Source organism: Chenopodium album, chromosome 3 (genome assembly GCF_948465745.1).
Source record: "Chenopodium album chromosome 3, dcCheAlbu1.1, whole genome shotgun sequence".
NCBI classification, from domain to species: Eukaryota; Viridiplantae; Streptophyta; class Magnoliopsida; order Caryophyllales; family Amaranthaceae; genus Chenopodium; species Chenopodium album.
In genome coordinates this window covers 28,797,607-28,812,609 of record NC_137836.1, presented here as the reverse complement: position 1 = coordinate 28,812,609, position 15,003 = coordinate 28,797,607, and the positions used below count along the sequence as shown (strand labels likewise).

Genomic DNA, 15,003 nt, shown 5'->3' with positions numbered 1-15,003 from the left:
ATAAGGAGGAAATGAGGAAAGAAAGAAGAGAAAAGAAATAAAGGGGGGTCGGCCTGATGGCGCGCCCGATCGGGCAAGCCTCGCCCGATCGGGCGAAGGTGCGATTCTCCAAAACTCAAGTTGCGCGCCCGATCGGGCGAGCTTCGCCCGACATTTCTTTTTCTTTTACTCTATTTTCCAAAAAATTTTGCCCGATCGGGCAAGCTTCGCCCGATCGAGCGAAAATAACCCCTGAATCCACTGAGCTTACGCGCCCGATCGGGCGAAATTTGCTCCAATTTTTAGCTCACTTACGCGCCTGATCAGGCGAAATTAGCCCTGAATTCTGGCTCACTTGCGCGCTCGATCGGGCCCGAGAGAGCCTTTTCCTCCGATTTTGTTTCTTCTTCAAAATTTCTCTAAGTCTTTATACCCTGTCAAATTCATACCTGTACAACGACACTTAAAACTGGTGAAATATCACTCTCCTCACCTCTCTAAAAAAAATAAAAAATAAAAAATAAAAAAAAATGGAAAATTAAGGAAAAGGAAAACTAGCCTATAAAGCATGAAATACGGGTTGCCTCCCGCAAAGCGCTGGTTTATCTAGGTCCCGCACGACCTTCTCACCACCTTGAAACTCATGTTGGAAGTGGAGTTAGGAGAGTCTCCTCCACATCTCTAATGGTAGCACCTTCATGATACACTTTCAACCTTTGGCCATTCACCTTGAATTCTTCACCTTTGTCGTTCACCAACTCTACCGAACCAAATTTGTTTACCTTTGTGACAGTGAAGGGACCGGACCACCTAGACTTCAACTTTCCTGGGAAAATCTTCAATCTAGAATTAAAGAGAAGAACCTTATCGCCCGGTGCAAACTCTCTTGGTAGGATCCTCTTGTCGTGCCACTTCTTGGTCTTCTCCTTGTAGATCCGCGCACTATCATATGCCGACAATCTAAACTCATCCAACTCATTGAGTTGAAGGAGTCTCGTCTTACCCGCGGCCTTAGAATCCATGTTAAGCTCTTTGATCGCCCAAAAAGCTTTGTACTCCAATTCTAAGGGAAGATGACATGCCTTACCATAAACCAATCTATAAGGTGAAGTACCGATCGGTGTTTTAAATGCAGTCTGGTATGCCCAAAGTGTGTCATCAAGCTTCATGCTCCAATCTTTTCTTGACTTGGCTACTACCTTTTCTAGGATCGCCTTGATTTCCCTATTAGAGACCTCAACTTTCCCACTAGTTTGAGGGTGGTAACTAAGCCCTGTTCTGTGATATACGCCATACTTCTTGAGGAGGTTATCCAATTGTCTTTCATGGAAGTGGGTACCCCCATCACTAATAATAGCTCGTGGAACACCAAACCTGGGAAATATGATCTTCTTGAAGAGCTTAATGACTACCTTGGAATCATTTGTTGGTGAAGCTATGGCTTCAACCCACTTGGACACATAATCGACGGCTACAAGTATGTAACAATTCCCATTGGAAGATGGGAACGGCCCCATATAATCGATACCCCAAACATCGAATATTTCAACTTCTAGAATCCCAGTTTGGGGCATCTCATGCCTCCGCGAAATGTTGCCAGTCCTCTGGCAAGAGTCACAAGCCTGCACAAAAGTGTTAGCATCTTTAAACATAGTAGGCCAAAAGAAGCCTGACTCATTAATCTTGGCCACCGTTTTAGTGGGGCCATGATGTCCACCATAGGGTGAAGTATGACAACTGGTAAGGACGCCGTGAACCTCCCATTCGGGAACACACCTGCGAAATAATCCATCTGCACACTCACGAAACAAAAAAGGGTCATCCCAAAAATAATGTTTAACATCATAAAGGAATTTCTTTTCTGTTGGTAGGAAAAGTCAGGAGGTAGAGTACCACCCACTAGATAATTAGCAAAATCGGCGTACCAAGGGTGATGCTCTACAACTGCATACATGTTATCATCAGGGAAAGAATCATCTATAGGTAAAGAATCCTTACCCTCATCATACCTGATACGTGACAAGTGGTCTGCCACTACGTTCTCTGCTCCCTTTTTATCTTTTATTTCAATGTTGAAATCTTGGAGCAAGAGAACCCAACGGAGTAACCTTGGCTTTGATTCCGCCTTGGCTATCAAGTATTTCAACGCTGCATGATCAGTAAAAACAATAACTTTAGAACCAACTAGATATGATCTAAATTTTTCTAAAGCATAAATAACAGCAAGAAACTCCTTTTCTGTGGTGGCATAGTTGACTTGGGCTTCATCTAAGGTTTTGCTAGCATAATAAATAGCATGCGAAACCTTATCCTTCCTCTGTCCGAGCACGGCTCCTAGTGCAAAGTCACTTGCATCACACATGATCTCAAAAAAGAGGTTCCAATCGGGAGCACATATGATGGGTGCCGATATCAAAGCCTGCTTAATCCTGTGAAAAGCCTCAAGACACTCGTCAGTAAAAATAAATGGGGCATCCTTGAGCAAAAGCTGTGTCAGTGGTTTAGCGATTTTAGAAAAATCTTTGATAAAGCGGCGATAAAACCCCGCATGACCCAAGAAGCTTCTAACTCCCTTAACATTAACTGGGGGAGGTAATTGCTCAATCACTGATATTTTAGCTTTGTCTACTTGTATGCCTTTATCAGATATAATGTGACCAAGGACTACTCCCTCTGTCACCAAAAAGTGACATTTCTCCCAGTTGAGTACTAAGTTGCACTCCTCACATCTTTTCAAAATTTTAGCGAGATTAATTAAGCATGAATCGAATGAAGAACTATATACGCTAAAATCATCCATAAAGACCTCCATAATAGACTCTATGAAATCAGAAAAATGCTCATCATGCAACGTTGAAAAGTAGCAGGTGCATTACATAAACCAAAGGGCATTCTACGATATGCAAAAGTGTCGTAAGGGCATGTAAAGGTGGTCTTTTCCTGATCTTCAAGGTGAATCGGAATTTGGAAAAATCCTGAATACCCGTCCAAATAGCAAAAGAATTTGTGATTAGCTAACCTCTCAAGAATTTGGTCAATAAAAGGGAGAGGGAAGTGATCCTTTTTAGTGGCGATATTTAGTCTACGATAGTCTATGCACATACGCCACCCTGTTACAGTTCTGGTGGGAATTAATTCATTTTTATCATTAGTTATCACAGTCATCCCACCTTTCTTCGGTACTACCTGCACAGGACTTACCCACTTGGAGTCAGAAATAGGATAGATGATACCTGCATCGAGCAATTTCATCACCTCTTTCTTGACTACTTCCTGCATGTTTGGATTTAATCTTCGTTGGGGTTGAATGCAGGGCTTATAATTTTCCTCTAGATGAATCATGTGCATGCAAAAATCAGGGCTAATACCCTTGAGATCATCAATATTGTACCCTATAGCCTTCTTATGGGTTTGTAGGACCCCTAGAAGTTGGGAAGATTGTAGGTTAGTGAGTGCAGTACTGATGATCACGGGGTGTAGTTCCTGCTCATCTAGAAAAACATATTTTAAATGAGAAGGGAGAGGTTTTAGCTCAGGTTTCTTGACCTCTGCAGGTTTTGATTCCTGAACTAAATTTACTACCTTCATTGTCTCCTTGGGGCTTAACTCTTCTAAGGAAAGAGCTTTTTCAATACTTTGGACCTCATTACCCCAAATTCTTGCATTATCGCTAGATAAATTCCCGCAAAGAACTTCCTCCAAGGGATCCTTCGCAAGAACCTGTGGCAAGATATCAACACAAATATTGTCCATTATATCAATTGTATCAATATAACAACAATTTTCCTCCAACATAGGCCCTTTCAAAACCTTCCCTAAATTAAAAGTAACATTATCGTCACCTACAGAAAGGGTCATTTTACCATTTTTCACATCAATAATAGCTCCTGCAGTGTGGAGGAAAGGCCTACCTAATATAATGGGTATTTGTGTGTCCTCTGCCATATCTAAAACAACAAAGTCGACAGGAATAAAAAACTTACCAACTCTGACAGGTACGTCCTCTAAAATACCCAAAGGGTATTTTACCGAACGATCTGCCATTTGTAAAGTTATATTAGTAATTTTTAATTCCCCCATATTTAATTTAGCACATATAGATGATGGCATGACACTGACACTAGCACCCAGATCACATAAAGCTTTATCAATAAAAACATTCCCAATGTGACAAGGGATAGAAAAACTACCGGGATCCTTTAATTTAGGAGGGGATTTATTTTGCAAATAAGCGCTACACTCCTCTGTGAAAGCTGCAGTTTCTACTTCATTAAAGGCCCTTTTCCTAGTCAGAATGTCTTTCATGAATTTAGCATAAGCAGGTACTTGAGTGATTAAATCAGTGAAAGGAACTGTTACCTGCAGGTTTTTCACAACCTCTAAAAACTTACCGAATTGTTTATCAAGCTTACTCTTCAGTTGTCTATTAGGGAATGGAAGCTTGATAACTGGGCTCTGCACAACTCCTCCCTTATCCTGCAATTTACCCTGCATAGAAGCATTAGTAGGGTTAGTATCTTTTTGTAGCCCTGCAGGACTAGCAGGATTACCGTTTGGTATAGAGGAATCTAGATTAGAAACTGGTCCATCTTCCTGTGGCATAGGAGGTCCATCATAATGTGAACCACTCCTTAGAGTGATTGCATTAGCATGGTCTGTAGGATGGATAGGTTGTGATGGTAGAGCCCCCTGCTGACGGGATTGTAGGGTAGATGAAAGTTGTGCAATTTGATTGTCCATGATTTTATTATGAGCTAGAATAGAATCAATTTGCGCATCCCTACTCTCCATGTGCTTTTTCATATTAGCTAGCATTGCTCTAATTTCTGTCATGGCAGGGTCGGAAGATGATGAGGGTGATGCTTGGCTTTTCTGGCCGGTATTAGGATGGTAATATTTTTGCTGTGGTGGGGGTTGCTGTTGTGGTTGTTGTGGAGGTGGAGGGTTTTGTACATTGGTACTCCGGTATGAAAGATAAGGATGGTTTTTATAACCGGCATTGTAGGAATTGGAATAGGGGTTATTTTGCCTATAGGTTTGGAAGGCATTAACTTGTTCCATAGAGCTCCTACAATCTTGCTCCCAATGACCTACAATTCCACAATTTTCACAAAAAGCTTCGTGGTTAGCAACAGCAGAAACATTAGCTACAGAGTTAGGAGCAGCAGTAAGATTATCTAATTTTTGGCAAATAGATGTTAATTGAGCTTGCAAAAAGGATACGGAATCGACATTATGTTTTCCCTTATTTGCAAACCCCCTCGGATTCCCATATTGGGAATTGTGTATTGCCATGTCTTCGATAACCTGTCCTGCATCACCCACATTTAAATTCATAAACCTCCCACTAGCTGCCGAATCTAGTACTGATCTAGAAGAATTTTCAAGTCCATTATAGAATGCTTGGATCAATTGCCATTGTGCTAGATTGTGGTGGGGGCACTCTCTCGGTAGATCCTTGAACCTCTCCCAAGCCTCATATAATGATTCATCGGCCTCTTGAGCGAAGTTCTGAATAGCACTTCTTAGCATCGCTGTTCTCTCTGCAGGATAATATTTATTATAGAAATTCAAAGCGAGAGTTTCCCAGTCAGTAATACCAAGTGCAATTCTATTCAAACCATTAAACCATAATTTTGCTTTGCCACATAATGAAAAGGGAAAAAGAATCTCCCTGATTTGGTCCTGCGTAACCCCGGCTTGTCTAATGGTGTTACAATATTGGCAGAAATCTGCGATGTGAAGATTAGGATCTTCACCCTTAGCTCCGCTGAACTGCTTCCTCTCTATCATAGTGATAAATTGGGGCTTGATCTCAAATTGAACTCCATCTAGGGCCGGAGTAGGAGTAAGGTGCGGGAAGTCTGCGAGCTTCGGTTGCGAATAATCACTGAGTTTCTTCCGGGCCGTCATCTCTGATTCTGAATCTGAAGGAATATCTGTATCACTAGAATCAGGGGGATAATATCTTCGATCGTTATCCTCCTCAGAACCCGCCAGAATTTGTCTATAGAGTCTCCTTTGCCTATGAAAAAGAACGCTCGATCTCAGGATCAAAAGGGATATCACCTGATCTAGAACACCTGGCCATAAACAAAGAACTAGAGACAAATATGAGATTTGCCTCAAAGAACTAATGTTAGTCCGAAAGTGCACATGAATATGATCAGAATAAAGTAGAGGCCTATTATTAGGGCAGGTTCAATCTCTTTTCGGTTGGATTTGTACCTTCATCCCCGAACTACCAATCATGGTTCCAGACCTATTGGAGTTTGACAGGGTAAAGTCGTATCCCCTAATCAAAAATAATTCCTAAGTCCTCTAACTAAAGTAGATAGGGAAGTAGGGTCGATCTCCACAGGGAAACAAGTCTTTTCAATTCTAATTAATTAATATAATCCAGATTATCTAAGTAACCAATATTTTAAATATGATTTCTATACTACGAAGGATGAGTTTAGGGAGAAAAGAATCAATAATAAGGAAACCTAGGGTCACAGGTTCACCAATAATTAATATTCCGGGATAGAACGAAGCAATTAATAATTAACAATGCATCAATAACATGATTAACAGGCTCTCGCAATTTATTAACCAACATGGATCTAACAGGCTCTCGCAATTTATTAGACCTAAGTTCCTATTAAAAATAGCCTTTAATATTAAATTAACATCTGCTCGATTCATCAATTCAATATTGCTAAACATTCACAATCAAATTACATCTGCTCGATTCATAATCTAATTGCAAAGAATTAAAACAATTCAATAGGAAATTATCATGCAATATCAACAATCAATAATAACAAACTATCCCTTCATATTAATTATGGATCCCCATAAACCCTAGAATTAAACTACTCACTAATCACCATAACTAATCCAATTAAATAAACAATTAAAAACATAAACAAGAAAACAATTAAAATAGCTGAAATTAAAAAGGGAAGAAATTGTACCAAAACAAATCTTGAATTAATGAAGGAATTAAAAACAAGAGTTTAGAGAGAATTCTAGAGAGAGAAAAATACTAAGTAGAGAGAGAAAGTCTAAGAGAAATAAGTAGTTAATTATCCGTACAAAACGAATATAAATATCTCTCCTAAAACACGAATTTAACAAAGCTTAATCAGGTTCTAACAAAACACGCGCCCGATCGGGCGAAGGGGGCGCGCGATCGGGCCCGCCTTTTTTCCTATGCCCATCCTTCAGTGTTGCGCCCGATCGAGCCTACGCTCACCCGATCGGGCGCACCTTCATCTTGATAGCTGGCATGCGCGCAGCTCGCCCGATCGGGCGTATGCTTGCCCGATCGGGCCCGGCTTCATCTTCAAGGTTTGGACTTCGATTTGGGCTAGATTTCTCGGCCCAATCCATATTTCCTCTCGGGTCTCTAATACGTGGTCCAATTACCTCGTGATCCAACTAACCGAGCCCTTAATCACCGGCTCGATGGCTCTAGCCGGCCTTGGGCTTCAAAAATGGTCGTGTTCCTCCAATGCTCGTAGTCGCTTCATAAAAATCCCGGGAAAATGCTCCAAAGGTGCAATTCCCTGCAAAACTTAACCAAAACTACGAAAACACTAGAAAACACATATTAGTAATAAAAGTGGCCCTAAAGGGCCAAAAACACTACAAATTATGACCAAGGGACGGGGGTAAAATACTATATAAAATAGACATATCAGAGTTGACGATCTCCTGGATCGTTAAGGGGTCTAACCTTCACCTCGTGAACGGTTTACAAGTTAATAAATAGCGACTCTTTTGCTCTATCTTCTTTCCCTTTGGACGCCACCGTACTTTAGTGTATGATCACAGTAGGGTTCAAGTTTGGGATAATTCTTGAAATATTCCCTACAGTTATGTCCATATGTAGAACACATATGGGTTTCAGAAAAGTGAGAAAAACTCAATCAGGAAGTAGAATCGAGCAAACAGTGCTAAAAACTGGTCAAAATTAGAACGCATATTTCTGGCTCGGTATTGGAAGAACTTGGAGTCAGCGAACAGAGGTTGTCGCTGCAATATGGCTCTGTCGCCTGGCGACAGAGTCATATAATCGGCGACAGACTCTGTTTTCTAGACGCCATTTCCTACATGCCTCAGCAACTTTCTGTGTTCGATAAAATTTTTCAGTTTTTCGCAACATTATTTCGATCCTAGTTGTGAAAGATATTCCTCAAATTTCCTACGTGTAAAAATCCTATGTTTTTAACTCATTACGGATTGTCTTTCCAATGAGATCTTTTTTATGCATATGACAATAATGTTAATCAAAACTACGCACATGAAATACTTAGAACTTTTCGAGTCTCATCCACTCATTCTAAATCATTGCCGAAATAAATTTCAGGAATTAAAATAGAAATCCTCCCCAGTGGAGTCGCCAAAAACTGTAGGGAATATTTCAAGTCGTTACCCCAAACTTGAACCCCACTGTGATCATACACTTAAGCATGGTGGCATCCAAAGGGAAAGAAGCTAGAGCAAAAGAGTCGCCAACAAGAGGAACTTGTAAACCGTTCACAGGGTGAAGGTTACACCCATTAACGATCCAGGAGATCGTTAACTCCAATAGGTCTAGAACCAAGACAGGAAGTTCGGGGATGAAGGTACAAATCCAATCTAAAAGAGACTGAACCTGCCCTAATAATAGGCCTCTACTTTATTCTTCTTGTATTTATGTGCGCTTTCTAACTAACATGCAATCATTTGGTTTACCCTAAACCTGTTTATCTATGTTGGTTGAATATTAATGCACAAATAAATCTATTATTGGCGATCACTTGAATTATAATCATATTAACCCTTAACAAGATTATTAATTATCTTATTAAGCGTGATTACAAGTACCAATTCCCTTTAAACATGCATAAAAAGGCGTGATCAAGCAATAACAATAAATATAAATATCAAGCAACATAATAATCATCATAAATAATTATTATAATAATCATAATAATAATAATAATAACAATCATAATCATCATAACAATCATAATTAAAATAATCATGTTAAAGCATAATAATAGCAAGATCTTAGGCATGATACTAACAAGATTAATAACAAACCCTAGCATGTCACTAAACAACAAAGATCAAATATATATAGCCCTAACATGATACTAACATGCTATATTAGGAAAGACAATATGAAGCATCAAAGAAATCATAATTGACATTATATTCTTTACCCTAAACATGATACTAGAAACTTATTGTTGTCACCCTAAACATCAAATTAAGAAAAGCATCCTAACATGATACTAGGAATCAAAATAACAACCTAGACATCATTTCTATATCACTATATCAACCAAACAATTAAAGCACTTACTTGGATGTCTCGTACCTCTTTCTAATAACAAAATACACACGTTAGTAACTTCAAGGAAATTATAAAACAAACAATTAAATTAAATAATTGAAAGAGAGATTTGGGACCAAACCCTCATAAATTAAACCTTTCACGTCTAGGGCGAAGGCTACTTCGAACTTGGCTATGTGTGTCTAAATCTTGTGAATGCGGAATTTTGTATGAGAAAAGACTAGTTTAGAAAAGAGAGAGAGAGAGTAATCAAGAATTTCTTGATGAGAGTTGGTGATTGAAGAGAGAATTGATGATTGAAAACGGAAGTTTTAGGAGGCTATTTATAGAGAAAATCAGTCGGATATAATAAAAAACGAATCAGAGTTTCAAAAAGAATAAAACACGACGTTGTCGCCAAACACGCGCGTGTCGCCAGACGCCAAGTCTGTCGCCAGGCAACAAACGTGTCGTATGACGCTGCAATCAGTTTTCCTTGCGTTTTCTTATTTTGATAAAATTTAAGCGTACGAGAGGGTAAAACTGTAATTTCCTTAAAAACACTTCTATTATTCTAATTTAAACTCTTAAAAGTCAATTTATCAATGCTAATCAAATTAGGATTCAAAAGAACCTTCAAGAAGATTCTAGAAGACTATAATCAATCCTAATCGCATTGGGAATGATAAATCAATAATAGGCCCTCCTCTAGATCATTGGGTCGCATATAAAGATCAAACCGGGCCTAGTTTAGTAATTTGGCCATAACATCCTCATTATTCATCGGAATTGGGCTTATAATATATCGTTGGAAAGCTCTTTTCGAACCCGACCCAACTACACAATTATTGGACCCTTGCCATGGACCAAATCAAACTAGATTGACTGTTTTCTTAAAATAGGTTTTCAAAAACTGAGAGAAAGAGAAGAAATAAAAAAACTAACCGCAACACTAGACTTTCCACACTTTCACTTCATTCGATTATGTTTCGACGTGAAAGGTACTCATCACTGGGTTTGGTTTTTGGGAGACACAAATAGGTGTCTACAATACCCGGTATGCCTTATGATTCTAGGGAGTAGTAGTGATGCCTCCCTTTGGCGTGGCCCATCACTACTCTCAATAGGTCGAAAAGTGTTGTTTTGGAATGGCAATTTTACTCAATATTTAGGGACCTAGGGTTTCTATGTTGGTTGATTCAAGTGAACTTAATTAATCATCGCAACATTTGAAATCTTAAACATGCATCTAACATATAATTCATATAAATGATCATAAATATGTAAAGCATAAGCATTTTGATGCATATTGGCAACTAGCATGACCCCTTGAATTCTTCAAGTCTTCAAAAGGTCTTCTTTTGCAACTTCATGGCTTTGTCTTCCAAGAACCTCCGTATTCAAGACTTCACCAAAATTATGCAACTACTAGTATCTACGATTAGGACTAATCTAAATATTAAGGTACAAAAATACTCAATGGTACGCATACCGTATTTAGATTTACAAAAATACATCACGGATTGCAGTCCGTATTTTCTATCCTAATCGGGCCCCACTAGTTGCCATTCTATAAAACCTGTGAGAGAATATTCATTCCATTCAACCATTCACTATTTGTGAATGGCCCATGCATTTTACAACAAAAACAAGTAACAATGCATAAACATGCGATAACTAGTAACTAATCTAGGTGGTTAATTCAATTAACACGCCTAATTAAAACTAGTCAAAGTTGTTTTAACCGATTATGCAAATAAGCGCAATTAATATTTGAAGCTCCCACTAATTTCTGCTTCCATCTTAATTAATCCGATTAATTAAGCCGGTAAAACTCAATTATTTGCCAAAATAAAATTTTGCAAATGCCGCTCATTAAAACTGAGGCCTAGCCTCCAAAATTTATTAAAATAAACAAGATTAATTAAAATAAAGGCAAATTTGTTAAGAAAAAACCTTTTAAATGCATCATTTTGCGAAAAAAAAAACCTTTTAAAAGCTGTATTGTAAAATAAAACCCGAACTTAAATTTTTTTTGTTTAAAACAACCTAGTAACACTAATCCACATAATTAATATTTAATTTCTTCTAACCACTCTATAACTCTTACTTAATTATTTAATAATTTAATTAGTTTATAAATTCAAAATAAAATAGAATACCACCACCCCACCTATAGGCAGCCACCCTTTCCTCCTCCCCTTGCGGCAACCCCCACCCTCGGCGACCCAACTCCACCACTGGGCAATCCCCCTCCTTTTCCCCTTTCCCCCGTTGCAACCCTCCCCCTCATTAAACCCTGGCAACAGCCCCCAATTGCCATAATCGTTGTCGTATAACCCAATTCATGTCTTCTCCACCGCAATCACCACCACAAACGAAGTAGAAAACTGTCGAGGTGTTCGTATGCACTTATCTTCTCTCTCCTCGAGGTATGTTCTTACCCTTAATTATTCTTAAAATTTTGAGGCTCATGATGACAGAGATGGTGGTTTTCGTGGCTAAGGTGGTGTGTAATTAGAGGATTGGGGTTTAGGGGTTTTGGAAGAAAGGGTTGGGAAAGGGGAGAATGAAGGGTTTGTGGAATTAGCCACCATTGTTGAAGACATTGAAGGTTGAGGAGAGAGAAAAGGAGAGAGATTGAACAAGAAGAAAAAGGGGGTTGCTGTCATGGTTTGGGGAGGGGGGAGGTGGTCGTCGACAGTGATGACTGCTGCCAGGGGAGGGGGAAAGGGTGGCTGTGATGGAGTGGTGGTTTTTTATTTTTTATTTTTTTTAATTTATAAATTAATTTAATTATTAAATAGTTAATCAAGAGTTATGGAGTGATTAGAAGAAATTAGATGTTAATTAAGCGAATTAGGGCTACAAGGCTGTTTTAAACAAAAAAATTAATTAATTTCGGGTTTCCTTTTACAATAAAGTTTTTAAAATGTTTTTTTCGCAAAATGACGCATTTAAAAGGTTTCTTTTAACAAATTTACCTAAAATAAATAAAACGGATAAAATGAAAAATAATAATATCGCCTTAAAACCGAGGTATATGTGCTAATTAAGGGGAGGTGCACATAGTCGTGACTCATGCTAAGCGTCACAACCATAGCTTAGAATACCGCATACGCGTCACAAGCCACGAGGCCGCACAAGCTTGCTAGCTATGCGCACCATGCCGCAAGCCTCGTAGCACATCCCTCGCACACCACTGTCGCACCAAACCTCACACGAGCAGCATGCCCGCACCAAGGAGTGGCTAGCGCGCACGACTATGCTGCTGCGGCACGCTGCTGCTTGCAGTGGTGCTTGCTGCCTCAGACGCACCAGCCACGCACTAACAGTACGCACCAATCATCAGCCCTTGGCAGCCACATGTGGGCTGCACAACAGCCTAGCTAGCCGAAGGGTGTTGTCTTGGTTTGCGTGTCATACTCTCGGGTTTTCAACCCGAGTTTCGAGTGACTTAATAATTAATTTAAAATTATTTTTAGAACTAATGTAATGTGCAAAATGAAAATTAAACAAGTCTAACTCAAATAAAATCCATCCAAGTGCATTTAACCAAAATTATTTCCAAGAACCATTCTTTCATAAAATTGGTTTCACTTGGTGCAACAAAAATAAGAGGGAAATTACTCACTATTAATTTAATCAATTTAAATTAATCTTGAGATTTTGACAAAATAAAAGGGAGTTGGAAAAATGAACATAAGTTCAATAAAGATTTCAACTTTAATACTTGTGAATCCTTGAAAAATTATATCTTCCAATATGAAGATAAACAAATTTCTATCATAAGTTTCAAACTTTATGATTCCAATCAACTATAAATTGATTAAATCAACAAAGTTCAACAAAAATTAATGGAATTTACTAACTCAAAGTTTCATTCACTTAACATAATTAAAGATTGAATCTTTAGTACTTAGAAGCCTCAAAGAGCAACAATTTCACACTCAATGCAATTAATTTGCAATTATGTGAAACATAAAAGCAAGCTTTCAAACACAAATTACCACCAAGTAATCATGCCTAAAGAGGTTTAAAATTGCATATAAAATATGTATTGAACCAATTACATAACCACCATAAATATGCAAATAATTTTCAAGGTTAGAAAGACTTAAAATTTTTCGTAAAAACGAAAAACCCATCAAAAAGTGCAATTACGGTCGGTTTTTGGCTTAAAACCGAGCCCAAAAAGAGTTAAACCACTTCTAGAAAGCATTTTCCACCCAAAATTCACTATTTTGGGTCAAAATCTGGGTTCGGGAGCTGAAATCAGTTCTAATACAAGGTTAAAATGGATAAAACGAGCTACTAATCTAATTAGCAACTTAAAACCAGAAAAATTAAGCCATAAAAACACCTTGAAAAAATATTATGATTTTAAAATAAACAACCTGGCTCTGATACCACTATTGGGGTTTGGTGAGTCCGACTCGCCGCGGAAACAAACTCAAATACAAGACCGCACCCACAATAAATAAAACCATAAACATAATTAACTTAATGACAAGATTAAGATAATAAGATTACCTTTGGAGCGTGCTTTGCCCGACCACTAGGGCTCTTACGTGAAAGCTAGCCTCGAAATTACGAAGGCCTCCAACGATGATCCACCCGCAACACGATCACCGACTAAGTCCAATGTCTTGGGGTTAGCAAGACCCGACCGATAAACCCGAGTAATTGAGTTCAAAGGCTTTCACAAATGTGATACCTTTTTCAACTCTTGAGTTCAAAGGTTTTCACTACTAGTAATTCCTTTTTCAACTCTTACTCAAGCATCATTTCCAATACCCCTAATTGGGTATTTATAGGAAATGATGAGCGTATGATTGTCTCTCCCATCAATGTGGGATAATGAGATTTTCACATTTTATTTTAAAGCTAAAATAAAATTATTTAAGCAAGCTAGTAATAAATCAACAAATGTCAACTATACATGAGAGAGCAAGTGAGGACCACTTGGAGAGGGGGGGGGGGGGGACCAAACTTGCTCCCCACTCTCTCCCTCACCTTGCGCCACATGTCAACTCCCACTTGGACACCAAGGCACCCAAGTGGGCTTCTCATTTGTTGCTCCCCTTAGTCTCGGCCCAGCCATCCTCGCACCCACGTATTGCGGGCTGCTGCTGTTCTCGGCCAGCAAGCCGCGCACTCCAAGTGCAAGCTGCTGCCAAGGCTTGGTGTCGAGGTTTGCCTTGTGCGTGCACTTGGCTGCTAGCATTGGTGCGCTAGCACGCACCAGCCAGCCAAGGCTCGGCTTGGTGCGCATGCTAGCCACCATGCTACGCATTGTACCCCTAGCACTCGGGTTGCTCGGGGCACTCCGATGCATTGGGTATTTTGGGAAATATGTTGATTTATTAATATTTGCACGTCTCGTCTTTTATTATATTCGACTCGACTTTCGACGCTCAGTTTCGACGCTCTAAGCTCGAATTTCCGACGTCTAAATAAATATTGCTCGGTCAACTCATTAATTCCTTCCAAATTAATTCGTCGTTTCGGCTCGTTGGTTGCTTGGGTGTGACCCGAAGGGTTCAATCGAGATTAAGCTGTAATATTAATTATGCATTAATATTACTGATCGGAAGCGGCCTCCAACCAGGCATTCCGATCACTTAACCTTACTAAATATATTAGCTTTCTAATAATTCTGAACCCATTATCAAAATAATACACTTGTTCGAAGGACACTATTCCTTTCAAGT

General features: G+C 39.0%; 1 non-coding gene across 1 annotated transcript; it reads left to right on the top strand.

The window, feature by feature from the left end:
• The first annotated feature begins 5,404 nt into the window (after positions 1-5,404).
• Positions 5,405-5,511, top strand: LOC145625960 (small nucleolar RNA R71). The gene has a single exon (XR_014110850.1). It is a non-coding gene; the product is annotated as a small nucleolar RNA R71 (small nucleolar RNA).
• Positions 5,512-15,003: the final 9,492 nt, after the last annotated feature.